The following is a 22002-nucleotide window of genomic DNA, read 5'->3' on the forward strand; positions in this document are numbered from 1 at the left end:
TTATAAAACAATGTTTATAAATCCCAGGCCTTGAAAATGATCTCAATAAAGGTCGAAAAGTTGGTACGATAATAAAAATGTTTTTCTAATCTTACATCACATCACATCGCATCTCACGATCTCTAAATAAGCATTACTTAACTGTCACTAAATATTACATAGATGTTCTTTGAATCGGTTTCATTCCAGTCGGTACAAAGTATCTGCCTACGCGTTGGCCCGGGATGCACAAATACCTTTGTTTTCTATCGGATAAGTTGTGAACAGGTAATTTACGCCGGATTAATCGTGTAGCTATTTGAGACTAAGTTTGACGGGAATCCGATCGAATTAAATTGCTCAGTTCATCTTTGGTCTTAGTAAAGAGAAACCATCTTTCAGCGTAACCATGCCATTACGAAATATCGAAAACAAAATTTACATAACCAAACACCAAGAATATTTTACGAGCAGCTTCAGTACCCCATGTAAATTGAACAGTAAAACAGAGCGAACTTTACATTCAACACAAACCATACTTTTTTTAACCGTACGGAAGCATAACTTTTTTAACGTCACATTCGGTCCAACGTACTCTGAAGGCCTATACAGTACTCAATATTACACCATCGGCCATCTCACTTACTCATTCACACAAAGAAACAAAAATATACATACATATTCAGCGTAAATCTACACACTAATTATATATAATATTTACAGGAAACATCCAGGTTCTCTTAAAAATTGAAACAGGAAACCCATTGGACGCACAATTAAAACTATATTCTAATTTTACTCTAACAGTATTAAATACAATAAATAATAATTTTTCTATAAGAAAGGTCCCATTGCGATTAAAGTAATAATCAAAACACTGAAGAACAACAAATTAAATTGATTTAAATAAAACCACAAGTATTTTTGTAGGAATGCGTTAAATTAAACACATATAATACTAAGGTATCGCCAATTTTCGCATAATAAATACATAAAATTCATCAGTAATAAACGATTGGAATAGGCATGGATGTTAAAGATTTATTAATTAACTTTTTTTAAACACTCCCCAACACACGAAAATTATCCTGCGTGTTACTTTTTTCTACGGTAATTGACTTTGTAGTAGTTATTTGGGACTTGTATAATGGTGTTCCCGATTCAGGGGACTCAGCCCTGTCGTATTAGGGGGGTTGCCATTATAAGGCGCATATCGGGAAGAGCGGTATTAACAAGGAGCCATTACCGGCTTTGCGATGGGCCTATTCGGCAAAAGTTTACCAATTCCGTCGTAAATTTATCAATTTTGGCTTTAAACGACTCGTAAGATAATTGGTTTTCGCCGTGTCAAAATGGCTTTACTTTTTGGCAAATGAGAGCATCGCATTAACCCTACATCGAGTTCAATCAAAAACGATATATGAATATAGCACACAAGGGTTTTCGTTACCATTTCAAACAATAATATATCATTATAACAATAAATTTGATTTATGATACTTTGAGCTACACTAATATTTATCATCTTCAATTCGTTACTCATTTTTTTAGTTCATGGTTTTTCTTTTTGACAGCTATTCGAAGAATCGAACTAGTTCCACGAGTAACTTCATAGTAAAGTATAACGTCAAATATATAACTCCGCTCATAAATCTATTGATTTCAGTCAGATCGGAAAATGTTGGGTCGAGTGGTTTTGTTTTCTACGTAGAATTTTGAGACATTTTCTTTCCGTTACACAAAAGTATTTGTGCATGTTTATAAAGGGAATTACGGTCGATCATATTCTTACCTCCTAAACACTTCACAATTGTCTGACAGGCTATTTGAAGCATATTTCCTTGTGGAAAATAAAATTCTTTTCATGAATTGAACATATATATATTTTCTTTTTTCGTCTTTTTTGAACGTAACTGGTACAATCTCGTATGTAAATAATATTAAACAAAATTCGAGTTCGTGGTCCGATTGACCGAATAACGTTTTTCAATTAATTAATCTTTATATAAGGCATTGGTTGAGATAAACAAGTCAGTGTCACGAGCGGGATTCGAACCCACAACCCTCGGCTAAATAAGCCGCTGCTCTACCACTTGAGCTATCGTGACATTGATCCACTCGAATACCAACCTCTCATCTCTTTCTCTTGAAAAATGGCAGAAAGGAGGGAAAATTCGAAAGGTGGGGTTGAGACGGAGAATTGGTGTCCGAGTGGATCGAACTTCGAAGTCACGATAGCTCAAGTGGTAAAACAGCGGCGTATTTGATCGAGGGTCGTGGGTTCGAATCCCGCTCGTGACACTGTCTTTTTTATCTCAACCAATGCCTTATATAAAGATTAATTAATTAAACAAAATTTTACTCTTCCATCTAAAAAAGCTGGTTGATCAATATACATTGTGGCCTTACGCTAGAGTGTTACTTTTGTGCATCAGTATGTAGATATATGATTAGAATTGTTGTATCCATAATTCATCAAGGAATGATTGGCCTGATTACAAGGCCCGTTAGTAGGTGTGTTAGTGTTTCCTCGATTTCTTTGCAGAATGTGCACTTGCCTGTTGGGTAGTCCTATTACAATTCGCAGTTTTTTCCTCTTTGCATCCTGCTATATAGGAAAATGTTTCCTTACAACATTTTCTAAAATGTTCTTGAATTGTGAAAATTCTTGAAAGAATCAGTTACATTATTCATTCGTTCTATTTTTATTCTTATGTCTTAAGTGCTCATTGATAGTGTGGATTCTTATGGCACAGAAGAGAAAATATCTGTTTACGCAAGTATGAAATGAATTCGATTGTAAATAACAATTTTTTTTCACCTAATCTTAGTAGAAAAATCCTTTTGGAAAACTTCCAGAATTAATTCCCTTGGGGCAAATCTATCTATAACTCAAATACAGTTGTACCCTCCTCATAAAATATTAATAGTGTTTTAGATGGCTTGCTGGGAGTATTCTTAGAAAAAGCCCCTTCCGATGGGGAAAGTATAATTTATTTCGGAAGTTTTTCTATTTTTACTACAGTTAGCGATTTTTAGAAAAACACATGGGAAATAACAAATGACAGAAGCGGGCGCAATCTGCTTTTTAGTGGTTAGATTATGATCAGGGCTCCCGATAAAATTGGGTCATGCCTTGGACGGGGAGACGAGAAAATAAAAACATTCTTATATTTCCCTCCCCTCATCATAGCATTAAAAAGACAAGGGTCTCTTGTTTTTACAGCTACAAAACGTGACATTTTACGCAGATTTTTAAAAGGTGAAAAAAATTCATTAAGATCGTGTCAGTTTACATAAATAAACCAGCGCGTATTATTATTTCAAAATAATAATAAAAAGAAAAAAAAAATTTCAAAAAGCAATGGCAAATGAGAAATTTATTCCTCCAGCGACATTTACAATATTAGAGGGCAAGCTAAAAATGTACATACTTTATAAGGCATTATGTACTACACAAACAGGATACCTATACAGGCCATCAATGCATAATTCAAATATGTAACTTAAGAGGAAAATCCGTATCAACATGTCTTATTTTATATTCATTGAACATTTTGTGTTTTTAATAAGTATTTTCAATTGAAGTAAAACGGACTTCGGGTTCTTAAAATCGTATTATTGGTTGTCTTTTTTGACTGTTGATTGTTGTTATTATCATGTTTGATAAAAGTATCTGTACTGTAAAAGTATATTTCCTTTTGGAAAATAAAATTCTTTTTCATGAATTGAATATATATACAGGGTGAATTGCTACTCGTGCTACAAACTTCTCCAGTAGATTCTTCACCCTAAAATGAACAAAAAAGTTCATATTGTCCATGGTCCGANATATACTTTTTTCGTATTTTTTGAACCTAACTGGTACAATCTTGTATGTAAATAATATTAAACAAAATTCAGATAAAACGTACTCAGTTATGAGAACTGTCTGGTCGTCTGTTGTTCCTATACCGTGACACCTAGTTTATCACCATCGGAGGTTTATGATACAAACGTGGAGAAATCAGTTTGAAGCGGTTTTCTTCAAAATTTACAGCCGACAAGAAGCATCGCTAAATAAAATTTACTACAGGTAACCATTCTAGGATCCTAACTGAAAATTAGATTTAGTATTTTGTGCATCATTTTACTTGAACACAAATAATTAACCCTTAAAATGAATATGACTAAAACAATAGCACAGACCAAACAAACGGCCAAGCGCCTCTTAGAGACCAAAACAATGCGGATAAGTGGGAACTATGTAATGACTATGTTATATGTGAATTTCATCAGTTAAAAAACAGTATTAGGGTGATGTAAATAAATATTATTACGAAATGACTTTTTATATAGACAACAAAAATTTAGAAAATAATTTTTTTTTGTTATGATTTATAACAGGATAAAAACTTATTATAAGTTTTTAAAGGTTTTTTTCTTGTTTCGCTTCTTTTTTTAAAGATGTAGGGTGGTTTTGTTTAATTTGTATTTTATGAAAAAAGAGAAGAAGAAGCAGAAAATAAACCTGGGGCTTAGAGCCCACTTGAATAACAAAACTACATAATAGAGCCGTATTTAGACTCTTGCTCAATATAAATACAAAAGAACAATTGCAATTGCAAAGTTACGAAAAACAATACAAAATATATCAATTTTAAACTTATACTCAAAATGTTCTGTGTAAAATGGTAAGAAACACTTATGTTGACAGACGATTTAATAATATTTTTTCAATTGGTGTATCTGGTGCTAAGTTGCAGAAGGTAATCAAATAGACTGGTCTTAATAGTGGGAAGGGAAGGGGCATGGCGGATAGAGTGAGGAAGGTAATTCCAGAGGTAGGATAAACGGATGAGAAAGGAATGAGTGAAAGCAGTAGTTCTGCATTTAGGAGGATAGAAATCAGAAGAACTAGACCGAGTATGACGGTTGTGTACCGAAGACCTAAAGGTTAGGATATTATATATAAATGGAGGGAAGTGGGAAGATATTGTTTGGTAAAGGAAGGAGACAAGAAAGTTTAGCCTGCGGTGGGAAATTCAAAACCACTTCAAGCTAACGTACATATCAAACTCGTGGCACTTCCTTCGAGTGCAGAAAATAAAGCGTAAAAACAATTCATTAAGCGCTAAGTCTATCTTCCGGCTCTCCAGTGAGTCCTCTTACATCACATATCCTTAATCAAAGTGTGGGACAATAATAGAAAAAAAAAACTAGAAGTTTACCTTACTTCTGAGAAGGAGATGGCTGGCACGACAGAACTGATGGAGGGTGGAAAAGCAGCGGCGGGAGATTAGGGAAATATGAGATTTCCAAGATAAGGTCTGGTCACGTACAATCCCACGGTTCTTGACAGTGAGTGTCCTCTTTTCTGTCATTAATTGGTCAAATGTTTTAACTTGTGTATCCCGGCGTTCTTCTATCTTCAAAGGGAGCTCGTTGTTTGCAAAGCAGGCTTCACTTTGCTTCTCAAGATTTTCTTTGAAACACCAAGTCTACTTTCACTGAGGCTGACATTTCTTTAAACTCTTTTTTTTTTTATTATTGCAATAACGGAAACGAGAGAGTTGTCCTCGCCATTAGATGTTGTTTGATGTTTGGTCTGCAGGCTGTCACCCAGTTTCTCGTAAGTATCCTCAACCTTCCCATACCATCCATGGAATATTATGTTAAATATGATGCAGTTTGGAGCGCTCTTGTCATCCCTGGATATTGAATGTTTACATATAGGGCACTGAACCATTGCTTGGTAAGACTTAAATGATTTAAAGACAGCTGATTATGTGTTCACACGCTTCCATAAACACCTCGAAAATATCTATAAAAAGCGTACCAATATCATAAGCACAGCAAAACCCAGGACCGCAACCGCTTCCGGGTGTCAGGTTCCAGAATTGTACCAAAAATCTAGGAAATAACACAAATTTTCACCTCCAAAAAAGCACTACACTGATCCAATCCTCACTTCTCCCAGTCTCAAATCAGAGTATATTCAACGTATTTTGTGTAAATGCATTATTTAAAAAGACTGAAATTCATTTTCAAAAAGTCAGTCTCTTCAGATTAAAATGTCCGACCCCCCATAAGCCGGATTTTCCCCCTGAATCTTTTTTGTTACTCTATCAAAAACAAAGTAACAGAAAATAACAAAGCTACTTCAGAGAAAAATCTGCCTGATGACGAAAGCGAACTGAGCCCTAACATACATTGCAGTTCAATATGTTACATAAAATACAAAATAAATAAAAAATGGTGGTTTTATTAAGAGATTTATTTTTGATAATTGTTAAGCATGGGGGAAACTAATTAAAAAAATAAATAAATAAAACACGACTAGGAGACAAGGAAGATTTCCTGGTGAGCGCTCTTGACCATAAATAGTTATGGAAGGAAGAGAGGATGGCGCGACGAGGAGCGGAATTAACCACTTCGGCAGGAGGAGGCAATACGAGACGGCCATATTTCAGGAAGAACCGGCAGCTCGCGACAAGCCCCCATTCGGTGGAAAAGGGCCACCCTGGCTGTTAACCGAGGTAGGACGTTTTAGCGACTGTCTAATCTACAGTTAGGAAGGGAACGAAGCGCTGATATTAACTCCGACCCCCCACGGGTTAAAGCATGCCATTATCACCGTCGGTAAGGTCTACCAGACATTCGTAATCTCCATTCGGTGTTTTAACGCCCTTCCTCCTGGGAACTGACATCGATCCGCTTTTAGCACAAATAGTGTTTCTGTTTAAACACAATCCGCACTTCGATTAATAAATGACGATTCCAAGAAAGAGTTTTACAACAATTCTTGTAGTGAAATTTCGTGTTGTTTAGCTGTTTGCGTTGGTACTTTTGATGTCCATTTATAAGTTGCTCTAACCTTAATTTTTAGGCTTTCATGTCTGAAATGTTTCTCGGTCTGTTTATTGTCGCAACGGTATGCAATAGTTTTGGTCTCTTCAACATAAAAGGAAAGGAAATTAATGAATTTCACGTTAAAAATGAGATCTGATATGTACCACAGACACCACAAAACACAAAATAAGTTTAGCAGTAAAACAATCATGAATAAAATTTATAAACCATGTACCATATTTATTAGGAAATTATGAACCACATGAAACCTTTTTTGCCCAAATATTATCAATGTTGATATTTAGAAATTGTGAAATATGCATTGAAACGTTTTGCACAATAAATCTCAACCTGGTTGGTTTAATCTGTGCTAATAATTATTTAAAAAGTCACAATTATGTCTTATAACACAATAATGTTTTTGTCACAATTTTTTTTCACAAATTGTTTGATAGTTCCTACTCACAGTAAAAAAACAGGAAATACTTTGATAGTGCAGAGGATGTGCGCCGTAAGTTTTTTTATATTACTCAATCGACAGATCGTTTATATTGCAAATATAAACACAATAATATTCTTCAAAACTTACATAAAAATCGAAATATGAACTTATTTTTCAAATCATAACAATTGAAACACAACGGAATAAACATGAACACCTAGATACTGCGAATCAGAAGAGGGGAAAGAGATTGAGACAGAAAAAGAGGAGAGAATGTGAGTCAGAGAAATAGAAAGAGCAAGAGAGGAGAAGTAAAGAGAGAGAGAGAGAGAGAGAGAGAGAGAGAGAGAGAATATTAACAGATAGATAGATAGATAAATAGATAGATAGATAGATAGTTGGATAGATAGATAGATAGATAAATAGATAGATAGATTAGATAGATAGATAGATAGATAGATAGATAGAGAGAGAGAGAGAGAGTGAGAGAGAGTGAGAGAATGAGAGTGGGTGATAGGATAATTGAGGTGTGTAATAGGGTGGGGTAAATACAGAGTAAATGAAAGAGGGAAAGTGAATGAACGAAAGGGAAAGAGATATGCAGAAATAAAGAGAGAGGTAGTAAGAGAGAGAGTGGGGGAGAAAGAAAGGAAAAGAGATGGGGAGTAAAGAGAATAAGGGTTAAAAAAAGAGAGAAAGAAAACGGTAAAGAGGGAGAGAGAGAGAGAGAGAGAGAGTGAGAGAGATAGAGAGAGAGAGAGAGAGAGAGAGAGAGAGAGAGAGAGAGAGAGGAAGGGAGAGTGCAAACGAGAGTGAGAAAGGGAGGGTTGAGAGCGACTCTATTTCTGTTTGAGTGTGAGAGTGATAAAAAAGAAAGCGAGAGAGAGAGAGAGAGAGAGAGAGAGAGAGAGAGTGAGAGAGGGAGAGAGAGAGAAACGAGAAAGTAAGGCGGAGAGACAGAGCGAGATAGGTCGAGAGAGAAAACACAAAATCATACACTGAAAAATTTGTTGTGTCATTGTTTCTCTGCTAGAACCACAAAAATGAGATTTTTGATGGACGTATGTGTCAACGTGTGCAATTTTGACATGCAAAGAAAATTAGATTATGCATTACAACGAGCGGTGATTAGGTTTGATAAGGTTGAACCTTATAACCTAGCTCAGTCACATGCCAAAACTAAATCAATAACTAAGGTTGTCTGTATGGGGCTGGGTTCATCCATGTTTCGTTTTCAGCCGAAAAAAGAAACCGCCAATTCATTGCAAAATTATCTAGAAATTTAACCAATTTTTCATTTCATCAAAAGCCAGGTTGCTTTTCATTATTATCTATGGTTAACTCCAGATTGACGGACATAGGACATACTCAGTAGATCGTTGAGAGTAAAAATAAATATAGAAATGATATTTAAAAACTGTATTCATGGTTGCGGTAAAAATGACAACGTGTACAAAGACAAATTATTGGAGAAGAAAAGTAAAATCGTTGTTGTTTCTCCGCTTAATTCCGGTCTTACCCTCAAACATCATCTTCTGATTGTGATGAAATTAGCGTGTTATTTCGTACAGTGGAAGTTGTTATAAATTGATTATACTGGGTATCCCATGCTATTATCAAAAACCATTTCGCTCTTCTTGAAATCGTTGTTTGACTCTTAAGCGGCCAAATCCCGCTTAGCTATAAACGCCAGATCCCATAATGGCATTATATAGCCTCGGATTAACAGGCAATTCTGTGAAGCTTTGGCCCAAAGGTCGCCGACATTTATGATACCTACCTCTATAAATGCTTTTGAAACAATTGTTTGGTCCTGCGAGCACACAAAATAATAAATCATATCCTTACTGGAATTTCAGAGTGACATATAGGCCATATAGATATAAATTCTTTTTCTTCTTCTTTTTTAGTCCGATTCACATTTTGACCAACGTTTTATGACAACATTTATTTGTGAGTTTTGCCTAAATTGCACTCTAAACGATCTACACCACTTGTCCTGTAATGTATAATAAAATTTCTCTTTACATTTTTGAATTTATAATCTTAACCTCTCGGTTTCAACATTTTTTCTACTCTTCAAGATTTGATTTGAACTCTACGCCATAAATATATAGACTCTTTCATTTTCTGAATTTTCTTAATTAAGATCTTTCTTCAATCCAGCCATAAAAAGGTCGGTTTATGAATTTTTTAAAGGGCTTGCATTACTGTTTTATTATATCTTTTTACCTTATTTTTTACTGACAAAAACATTACCGTCAAATTGGCAAAATAATCAGTTTTTCTAAAAAATAATGAAGACATTTTCTTTTAACATAAATTTAAAATTTGATGAATGAATCGAACATCAACACATGTGACATGTAAAATCAAAATTTCATTACTTTTCGGATAATTCTTGAAATCACGAACTTAAAATTCATCGTAGGAAGTCGACAAGTAATTATACCAACAGATGCATACCACTTTAATTATTTCTAATTCGGCACTACTGTGAAATTTACGAAAAATAAATCATGCCAATTGAAAGATGAAATACTAAAAACTGTGAAATTTCACATAGTGCCAACTAAAACTTTTGTTTAACGGTAGAGGATGTTTAGTTACGAATCATTACGAATTGAATTTACAAAACGAGATCAACCAAAATCCATCCGTTCTATGTCTAATAGTTAAAATGAAAGTTATGGAAAGGAACTATGTTTTCTTTCCAACAGAATTTATTCCTGATGATTGTACATTAAGGCGTGAACCAAATATTTAATCTATAATAATTTCGATTTAAGTTAAATTTTTCCAAAAGTATTTTGTTACGGTTTTTGCAAATGATTGAAAATGTCACATAATTAATATAATGATAAATTGTTTGTTCTTCCAGGCGTTTAAATATTAAGTTGTTTCCACTTAATAATGTTGTTCTAATTTTCCGCGTTTAACTTAATATTCAATTTCTATCGAATCATCCAGTAAATTCTGGATATGTAATTTTCATTATTGTTTTCAATTATTTACATGATTTTTAGCTTTTGAATTAAACTCATTAACAACGAAGATTAGATTAGATAATGTAGGAGCGACTAGTATTGATGTGGTGTATCTCATTTTTTTATCTAGAGCTATTCTTTAAGCTTATGGCTTTGTACCTGTCCTCAAAGCTTTCTCAATGGGTCCCGTGTGTATCCTTCAGGCCCTGGCTTTTCCTCTCCCAGGATTAGGAATCTCAGCATAGACCTTCGCACCAATAGAGGACGTGTTCCGCTGTTTCTTCTTCTCTTGACAATATCTGCACAGGATTGTGACTTTTGCAATTCTGAGTCTATACATATGCCTCTGGAGTTAGCAATGCCAGTTAGCAGTCAAACAATAAAATTTTCCGCTCTTTCCCAGGCCTCATTTCCTTTGAGCGGAGGACTTATTATTAATCCATTCTCTAATAGATCCACGTTTTTGGCAGTTTGGTAAGCCACAAAAGGGTTCAGGGCCAATAGGTGTTCTCATTGAACTTTCCTTGTCTCATTTATCGGTCACTTCGTTGCCCCTCTGTCCTGTCTGCCCTGGCAGCCAGAATAGAATATTTTTATTTTATTTTTCCCAATGTCTGACAGGTCATTAACAACGAAAGCTGAAATATGTATAGTTACCCACATGAATGTTTTATTTGTTAATAATTTTGAGTAAGATTTTTTTTCTTCTTGTTGAGAACTAATTAAGTCTTTACATATGTTTTAACTTCTTGCGTTTATAAAAATAAATAACTATTTGTATACTCCGACTAGGAAACAGATAAATAAATAAAAGCCAGGTAGTTTTGTCAAAGGAGTACATTAAACGTTAAGAACAAAAAGGGAAATTTTTTTTCAAAGGAATCTCCTTGAATATAAAGCAAGGATGGAATGTCATTAATTTTACACCAGCAAATTTTCAATATGGCTCAGCAAGCAAAAAGGATGCCCCGCTCCAAATTAGATATTAGGATGTTTTAAAGCCGCTCATTCCTGAACAAAGAGAATGCATAAAATATTTCCTCTGACAAATATTATAAACAGTTTTTTGTAATATTTACTCCGCGAAATATTTGTATTGAGATACAGCCGGACGATCAATATTAGGACCGCGGAAGTTCTGCGCCTTTTATTGTGCTACTGATTCTTTTAAACGTCAACTGACGAATAAAACCTTATAATAAAGCACCAATATATAACTTAAATAACAGATATAATAATTTAAATTTGTGTATAAATAATTGACGAAATTATCATTGTTTTTGAACGCGAATTAATTAATTCTGTTAACAGGAAATGTAGTTCACCGGACATTAGTCAGGAGTTCAATCGCCCCTGATTATCCTGGTCCGTTTATTATCACCGTACGTTTTGGTCTGACGCGTATAGACGCAATCGCTCATTTACCACAATGGGCACTGACCAAACAGATGCCTAATCCATCTCCCCCTCATTTGAATATCACCATTCCTACAAAAAGGGAGAAACGCGGGAGGCTACGTGCGGACACACAATGAACACGGAAAAATGCTTTGGGAAAGATCGCGAAGATGAACGGATGTCCTCAATAGCCAGCTGTACTTTACAGTAAATTATATACGTATTCATGATATGACATTACGTGATAGCTTATCTGATAATCCTGGTCAGCTAATCGTCTATATTGGAGAGTATAGTTAACTACTTTTGACAGATAAGCAACGATAAAGCAAAATGTTTTTAAGAAAGGAATCTTTGAACAAGAAAAGTAATTTGTGCAGCGGAATTTGCAAAGCTCAAAATAGGATTAGATTGGACTACTAAAGACCAATTGGTAAAGCTATAATTCTTAGGTGACCGGATGATCTTTCCACAGTCCCATACCGTTGCTGCGATATTAAAACGTACTTCAGCATTTCTTGAGCCAAGAGAAAGCATAAAGTATTTCTTCTGACTAATATTATAAACAGTTTTTTAATATACAAGAAGCCAATCCAGCAATCAAGTAATTGTACATTGAGAGACATTTGAAAATTAAGTGACTATGTGTGTTGTAGTGCCCCATGTTGGCTGGTCGTGTATAATAATTTTCCACTAAATATCCTCATCGGAAACGAAAAAGTAAGAATATTTTACAGTAAGTTTTTATGTTAGGACTTGATGTTTTCAAAATCCTGATATTAGTTTTATTTGACATGCCTAATAAAATAAATTTAGAAAGAAGAATTTTACAAAGTAAAATGTTTAAAGTATTCAAGCACGAACATAAAAAAAATATTAATTACTTTTTTAGCCCAATTAAAGCAAAATTTAAGGGTAAATACATTATATTTCGTGGTTCGATTGACTAAATAACATCTGTCCATTAATAAATCTTTATGTAAGTTATTAGTTGAAATGAATTGAAAAATGACAAAAAGGAGGGAAAATTCGAAAGGAGGGTTGAGAGTGGAGGTTGGTGTCTGAGTAGATCGAAGTCACAATAGCTTAAGTGGTTAGAGCAGCGGCGTATTTACCCGAAGGTCGTGGGTTCGAATCCCGCTTGTGACCCTAAATTTAAGGTTATAGTTTATTACACACTATTTATAAAAGATTGTTGAACTCGGCGAATCTGAGTTATTTTACTACTCTAGTAAGAGAAATTTTAATAATGAAATAATCTCTAAAAATATCATAAATTTAATAATGATAAGTTATTTTTTATGAATAAGTTGCTTTTATAATTTATTTTTTATCTTTTTTTTTAATTTTATAGATAGATACAATCAAAAAACAATTTCATAAACATATTCTTTTTTTGCATAGATTTTGGACTGAAACCTGTTCTGTTCCACCTCTTCAGATGTTTTCAATTTAAAAACTAAAGAAGAACCATAATGTATTAAAAAGTGATACGAAAACAATTTATAAAAACATATCCGTGTTTATGTTTACGAAGCATCGGAGATTACATTCACATATTTTCAATTTTCTTTCAATTGTTATCTTGAGTGACGTTATGCGTCGTCAGATCCAATAAAACATGCTATTTTATTATATAATAAATATGTTTATTTTAATATTTTATATACACATTATTGTACATTCGTATTTATATTATTATTACTAATATTAATCCACTAGTTATTTTCATTTTGTTTAATTTATAATTGATATTAATAAAAATTTTTAGTATTTGCTTACTTACTGTAGTTTAATCTTTTTGTTCTTTGATACTATTCTTTTCCAAATTTATTACACATTTTTCAGCCACATTATTTTTTTCATTTTTATTCCAGTTTTCTATTATTTTCACATTTTAAAAATTGTTGTTTAAAAAAGTTGTTTTAGTCACGTTTTCTTGTTTCGCCAACCATCTTTTTACTAGCTATATTTCTTTTGTGATGATGTGACTATTTTTAAAAATTGTAAATTTTTTAAACGAAAATTGTTTACAAGAACAAGCAACGTTATGCGTTATATAATCAAAGAGGAAAAACAGGACACTGTTATTTTGTTGATTTTTTTGGAACGATATGTATATCTATCGTTTTATTAATTACAAGATAATTATGTTAATGTAAACCAATTCAAATGAGATTAGAAATTCGAGAGTTTTAATTTAAAAAAAAAATTAGATATGATGGGTTGAAAGAAAATTCAACAAAACACAAGAAAATATTTTTATGTTATTGTAAATTGATAGTTAAATTTTCATCTGTCACTAAAAAGTTTTCTGATTTTATTTCAAAGCATCATAATTGAAATAGTTTTATTAAAAATAATGAATATTTTCCAAGATATCAAATATTAATATTTGACCTTTTAAGTTTGGTTTACTTTTAAATGAGTATGTTTTAAATGATATAACAATAAAAATACTTTAAGTTTGAAATAACAACAAAATACTAGTGTCCGTTTTTTGTGTGTGTGTGTGTTTGGGTGTATTATTTATAGGTGTAAATGAAGGATATTTTTATGAATTTTTTGGTCTTCTTTGTCTATGAAATACAATTAATAACAAATATTCAATTTCTGAAAAAATCTGCCTGAAATTTTCACCCATAATCAGCCGAAAATTGTTTACACTATCATAAATAATATAATTAGAAGTCTGTAAAGTTCATTAATTATCCTAGACAAGCTGGAATTCATCCATTAATTCTATAAAACTGCAAATATGCTTTAGCACCATATTCAGTTTTTTGTACTATTTAATCTGTCTAATATAAAAAAAATATTTTATCATTTTTTCTTTTAAATAAATTAACTTGTCAAGAAAGTGAAATTTATGCTATAGCACATTTCTTGTTTTTAAGCGACAATTTTAGAAATGGAAAATCTAGAATTTTATTTTACGAAATAATTATTATCCTGGCATGTAAACATTATTTAATGAAGTGCCCTATAAAGAGAGAATTGAACGAAAATGTTAAACAATTCAACGCAACCAAAAGGTGAAAGAAACAGGTTCCTCGGGCAAAAACGAATGAATACACTGTTAACTTAACTTCAATTGAATAATTCATAAAAGTCACTTTGCCAGGACCCCCTTAAATCACGGCAATACTGAATTAATGAATTTTCTTGAGTGCCGTTAATTATGTTCACGTTAACACTTAGGGTGGAAATGCTCACTCAACGGCGCTTTCTCATTCTTCTGCACCAGTTGCTTCATACATCTATGTGGGATTTCCTTTCAGAATATGTGACTTCTTTTATTTATTTATCAGGGGAGAAAATAATATTTCAAAATGACTTTTCTTTTTATGTGATAAACGACTTTTTCTTCTTTGTTATTTGTGGATTATTACAAATGTGAGGCTCATGTGAAGTAAGGATTTACATAAATTATAAGGAAAGTGGTAGGAAATACATATTCGATTATCGTTAAACATTTATGCTATGAAAAGACAGAAAACATTTATAGCAGTTAAGTGTAGGTTGTTCAGTTCTAACGAATTATAAGCGTTAAACGAAAACAGCCTAGATATTTAATGATCTATCGACAAACCTAATGAGCCATTAAAAGGTTGTTGAATATATAACCCTTTTAGATATTTATGATACTCCCAAACAATTTAAAATTTAAAATCATTAAAAAAAATGAATTCCTAATCTTTTTTGAAGTATTTTATATATTTATTTCTATACGAATGGGGATAATGCTAATGCGCTGTACAGTGATCACGGGGTCTCGGCCATCAATATAGATGGGATTATCATTACAAAAAAACCTTTATCAGGTTCGAAACCGACAGGAAATGCCAAAGGCTACAAGATGACGACTTCACTTACGTTCACACATCCCGCAATGTGAGGCAAAAGAAGAAGTCGATTTCAATGTGGTGAGATACAATTTAGGGCTTACAGCGTGCAATGCGGATAGGCAACAACGACCGTAAGACCATGAAGTTTTTGGTAAATTTCAAAAGTAACAAAAACGGAGAAATTACCGAATGAATTAAGGTTATGGCATAAATCACTAATTTATGTAGTATAGACTTGGTGGAACATCACCCTAGGGCAGACCCAAACAAGAAAGTTTATTCTAACCATACTATACGTTAACGGTCACAACTCGGCAAAACATTGTGAATGTACAGCGTAGTATTTAAGAATAATATCAGTGGATATTTATTTTTAATAATAAAAGGATAGAGACAATTTAACAATATTGAGATCCGGGTGGCCACAAATTATTCAAATTTTTGTGGAGCCCTGATTCATCCACGCCCTGATTCAGTTTCCTCCTTAGATAATGTTATGCGCTTTCTGCTTTGCTGCTGCACTACTTATTGTTATGAAGTGAGCAAGCCTTAATTTCGCAACTGTACAATTTTTAAGCTTATGTTTTCCCAGGGTTTCCGTTGGCTTTAGGTAACGATTAATATATCTGCTTATTGCAGAACCTCCCAGCCGTAAAGCAGCTGTTACACAATCTCATCAACAATTTGTGGCAAGTTGGGATGGGGGGCTTCAGAACTGTAGATATGCCATCGGGTCCGGGAGGTTTCTTGTTCTGGCGAGAACTTGCTGATAAAATGATTAGTTAATTCTTCGTTAATACTTATTATTTGAGTGTGTAGAGATTAGTGACCGTTAATCGAAGTAATCGACCGCATCTCACGATATCTGAATTACTTATTATTTGATAACGATTTAGGCCATTTTGTAACAAAAGTGCTTTGCTTTTAAAAAATTTGAAGTTACCGAAACTCAACACAATTGCTTACCTCTAAAATTATGCTTCCAATTTATAAACTGAGCATCTCATCTCCTGAAATATAAAAAAAGGGAAAATTGGTGCATCATTTATTGTGTTCTGGCTGAAAATTATTTTTATATGGCAGTAGATAAATTAAATATAAATTTTAAATACCAATGTTTTTTCATGATGTCATTTCAAACCAATAAACATAATGGATTTGTAAAAAGATTGATCTTGAATAGCTAACCACAAACCGGCCTAAAGAAAAAAGAAAGAAAATGGAAAAGGAAGTGTTCAGAAAGAATAAAATGATAATGAAGAAGACAATAAACTTTTTAAACAAAAGTCGAAAAAATGTTGCTCATGATGCTACCAGCGACAACGCTGATTATAACAAGTGCCTTAAAACTACCTGCAACACCATCTGCGTATATAAGTGCAAATTGTATGTATTGTTGTTAATTATAATTCAACCCAAAATTATTATTATTATTAGTGTTATGGTTTTTTTTAATATTTTTCAAAAGTTAATAATGTTTGGTTATGTGAGAAATTATTTATTACGATAAACTATTTGATTTCATCTATATTTATTTGTCTGTTACATATTTAAATATGTGTTTATTGCTAATGATTTAGGAATTCTGAGATGTCTGTGACTGATCCCACAATTTTGGTTAAAAGAAGTTTAAAATTTAGTAATTTTTAAAAATTTTTTGATTATAGGCTTATCTCAGAATTTGCAAAATGCTTATGTTTCAGGTTAAAAAATTGGAACATCCAATAAACGTGGTGGCAAAGCCTAGGAAAGAGAAATGTTTTCTTAAATGTAGCTGTTACTGGACTCCTGGTCCTGGATGTATATATGTATATAAATAAATAAAATAAATAAATAAATATATATATATATATATCACATTTTTGTAATTATTAAATTTGGTACATGACTATTGTCGAATGGCTTTATTTATTAAAAAAAATAATAATTATATTTTACATTTTTCGCAGTATTTATTTGTCCTACCTGTGTTAATAATTAATAGAAAAAATATTTAACGTTCTCGTTTAGGAAAAATTTATAAGACTTGTTGAATTGGTAGGTACACTATTAATAAAAAAAAGTCGGGTTCATATTATTTTCATCCAATTTGTTATGGTCCACCAGAAAGCGTCTCATATCTCGTTTTACACCAACAAAATATTAATTTAGTTTAATTCTGCCATTGTGTGTTTTAACAAGCTGGGAAGGTATGAAAACAGCTCAGTCTATAGGAAACGTATAATTGCTTTTTACATTGTTAAAGAACCTCCGTCAGGAATGAAAGATGATTAAGACATAGAAACATATACTACCGGTGACTCAGAATTTACTTAATTATATGTATACTTATTGACCTATCAAATATTGTTTGTTACATGACACGATCCTATTTTGAAGATAATGTTTAATAATAGTAGCAAAAAAATTGCTTTATAATGGATTACTGATTAATAAAATCTATCCACAATCTGGTATCGATAAGGGAGGAAAACTTAAACAAGGAAAAACTGGGAACGAGAACTTTATCCTCGCTATTGATTGGAACTGTCCGAGGTTCTTGATCGGCGCAGATCCAGGCTTCAGGGTAAACAAAGCGAGTCGGGTCGTAAACAAACTCCAGCGGCTCCCTGCCTCACAGCATAATGACAGACTCCGGCCGGAGTGATATCAAGCGAAGCCACGCGGTCAACAGGCTATTAAAACCGTTTCGGAATGCGGAAGAGGTCGATTCGCATTGGCCTTTTGTGTCTTGCGCCCTGTTTGTCAAACCTGTATTTATACGTAAGATTGTTCCTGAATTTTTGATACAGCCCAGGAATTTTCTTAGGAACTTTAAGAAAGGTAATATTTTTTATATTTTTTACAATTTTTTTGCAGATAAGATTCAATTTTTCCCAACAAAGTGATGCCTTATTTGTCGTTAACCGGATATAGTAATCATCAANTACACTTTTTTATCTAAGGTCTTGGAACTTCAGATTTAACGATACCACAAGATACCTCAAGTAGTTAGTGCAGCGGCGTATTGAGCCGAAGGACGTGGGTTCGAATCTCGCTTGTGACACTAACTTTTAATCTCATCCAATTCTTTAAATAAAAAGAATCTTTAATTAATATAATAATAATAGTATTATTAAATCATTTTGAAAAATCTGAATCTGAAATCAGAAAATTATTTATCGTACGTCCTCAGGGAAAAGTAATTTTTTTTTAATTTGCAGGGTTTTCGAATTTCACCCCGAAAGGTTGTCACTTTCCGATGTACTGACCCCAGGGTCTATACATCACAGTTCACCGACCCCGTTATCTGACTAGGTCACTAGTATCCCTCTTAATCCAGATGCACAGGATTCCAACCAACGGGGTTTTCGATAGCTTATCAATTAATAAGCATAATTTTGATGACGGAATTCTTTTCTAGGACTGTTTTAAAGTTTGTTTTAGTTAATGTACTAGTTTTGTATAGTGCTTCGTTGATAAGAAATTATATCTTTATCTGTTTACTATTGATTCAGTATAGAAATTAAGTTTTTATTATTGTTCAATTATGCCTCCTTGTTACAAAACTTAGTAGGCTGTACATGCACAATTTAAAGTTTGGAACGAGAGTTTTATATGATTTTATGCTCATTTATTAATCTCAACATGTACGCATTAGGCAGTTTTTTCTACAAGAAACTTTATTAAAAACCTTTTATCCAATCTTGAATTTGACACAAGGCAGCCTTCTTTTCAAAGTTTTTTTTTTCTCAAGGCTAATTTAAATTTAGCCGCGTATCCAACATTCACCGACCGTTGTAGTCGTTTGATTGAAAATGGAAGAATCTCGTTTTCAATTGGTTGATGCCGGTCTGGAGTCGGCTACAGAAGATATTGTAAATCCTTTTCAATCGGGGATTGCCAAGCCTGGGGGATTCTTTCAAGGTAAAACAGTTTCCTCGTGATATCCACTGCTGAGAGATTGAAAGGCGTCAACCTCTCCTCCCCGTTTCCTCCATCGTCCTTTTGGGTTAAAAGCCCCAACAAAACCCAAGAGTGAGGGGTAGAAAAGAAGGCCCATCCTCCTGCTCGGTAACACTAAAGTTTTACAAGAGACGAAACTTTAAAAGCGAGACTTCCAGAACCCCTTCTTCAATTAACTAAACCTGAACACTCTCACCCCAGCTCGGGGAAAAAGATACCTTACATTAATCGCCGTTAATTGAATTTACACGTGCTTAAACACGGGTTTCTCCATTACATGCTTCGGTTACACAGGGTGTTAGAAAACTTGCGAAACATCTTATTATTTAGAATTCAATGAGTCCACGGGTATATGTTTTCATCATTCATCAAGGACTAAAACAAAACAAAATCAAAACCGACTCAATTCGACTAAAATCTAGTACGATTTATCTGGTTTGTACATCTTAAAATGCATCTTTAATCAATTATATTATCAGCACCGTTAATTCATATTCCTTATGAAGTTATGATAAACCGGCTTTTATCTAATATATTAATGTTGAATATACAGTGACACGAGTATAGAAACATTATTGAGAAATCGTACATTTACATTCATTTTGGGTATTTCTCAAACGAATATAAATGAAACCCCAACAAATTGTGCATAATTTTGAACTTTTTACGGATAATCACCTGATTTGGTATCCTCCCGCAAGACTGAAAAAAATGAGAAATAACCAGATTATAAATTACTAAACAATTAACTTACTTGACCCATGAACAAACTTTAAACGATAGGCTATGTGAGATTGATACACCGTCACATACTTTCGGCCAAAGTTCGCTTATGTGTCCGGCATGTAGAGAAAGGTTGCTCGATGTGTCTCACGTACTTGAGGGGTGCAATTCCTTAGCTACCTTTAGAGAGTTTGTTGGGGACGGGGGTACGAACCGATTTGAGAACCATGTTTGAGAACAGCAGCGAGTATCTGAGTACCCAGTTCAGATTTTTGGGGGAAACAGGTCTGTTTTGTATAATAATGATAGTTATTGTGTATCTAGCGCGTGTGTGTGAATGTACTTATTAGAGTGAATGTGTGGTATGAGAGGATCGATGGCGGAATATGGAGTATTCACCACCCTAACTGAATGAGTATTGTGTAGATAGGACAGAATGAATTTAAGAAAGTACGGTAGTATGAATAGTTTTGAAACAGAAAGCGTTGGATGCGGAATTCGACTAGCTATTGAAAGCATCTTCTCCCGGAGGTTAGGTTTCCGGACGCATAAGACTGAAGTCTTCCCGGACTGGCAACACCCAGGGTAGGTGATTTTCGAGGCATGCCGGCAATTTATTGTAAGTTGCCACCGCTGAGATTGCGATAGGCTCAACCTTGAACATGTTTGTATGTACGTAGGTAAAAAAACCAAAAAAAAAAACCTAATATATCATCAGTAAGTATATAAATAGAAATGAGCAAATTATGAATAATTAAAATGAAACATAAAAAACTTAAATTAAACTCTTGTACAGAATAGAAAGAAACAGAAAGTGAAAACCTGAATGGTTGATGAAAATTAATGCACTACACTTGAGATTGGTGACAGAGGAATATCAAATATCTGAGACAGGTAATAAAAACTACTTACGTAATTAAATTAATTTAATATTAAATTATTAGACTAGAATTCTTACATAGAAAACCCACCTCTTTATATATTGAGCCAAATAATCATAAGAGTGAAATTTTAGAAACATTGCTTAATACTACATACTAACATTTAACAATAACTGTTTAGACGAAGAACAAATGCTAATTTTGTAGGCTTACTATATTCCAATGTAATTAAAAATCGACAAAAAATAAATTCAATTTAAAATGTTAATATCAAAAACAAATTTAAATATGTAAACATGGCTGCCTTGTCTCCCCCCGCCAGGGAACGATGTAAATATCTTATGCGTTTTTACAACATTTGGACCACACGAAAGTAGCGATTCCTCGACTAAAGCCTAATGGTTTTCCTTGCTTTTTGAATTTGGTCACCCGCATTCCTCTTTGGCCTGTTGGCCGAGACGGAGGAAATTAAATTTTCAATTTTATTCTTTTAAAACATTTGAGGAGAGTCATGTTGACAAAACCTCTTTAAAGAAAAAGTACAATGTGAGAGTAGGTAAGACTGGTACGTAATTATCACAGAAATTTTAACCATGTAATAAAAAATAAAACTGTAAATATGAAAATAATATTGATAGCTGTTGAAATATGTAATAATGGACTGCACTTCTTTGTTAGAACTTCGGATAATGGGCAGAAAAAGTAGGCCGAAACGTCGAAGGAAAATATGATATAAAATAACCTAATAATTTTTAACCATCACCACGTGTCTTTTGGAAAATTCCTCGCCTTAAAATACTTTTAGGCTGAGGAAAAAAGAATACACAAATAAAAAAAGTGTTTGATAACTACAGTCATGGAACCAGCTAAAATAATTTAAATGAGAATAGAATATATAGTTATTGGTGCCCAAAATCCACTGTCAAAATTTTAATATAGAAAGAGTGTAAAATTATATATTCTTAGGT

The 22002-nt window shown here is 33.2% G+C and overlaps 1 protein-coding gene across 1 annotated transcript in view; it reads right to left on the reverse strand.

Annotated features, from left to right (window-relative positions):
• Positions 1–22002, reverse strand: part of LOC106672756 (leucine-rich repeat-containing protein 24) — a 257775-nt gene that overhangs the window by 51148 nt on the left and 184625 nt on the right. The window contains exon 3 of the mRNA XM_014404420.2: positions 16452–16495. The gene's annotated coding sequence lies outside the window, so the exon portion shown is untranslated. The remainder of the gene's footprint in view (positions 1–16451; positions 16496–22002) is intronic.

The sequence above is a fragment of the Cimex lectularius genome, unplaced genomic scaffold (genome assembly GCF_000648675.2).
Source record: "Cimex lectularius strain Harlan isolate CLEC.00 unplaced genomic scaffold, Clec_2.1 scaffold275, whole genome shotgun sequence".
NCBI lineage: Eukaryota > Metazoa > Arthropoda > Insecta > Hemiptera > Cimicidae > Cimex > Cimex lectularius.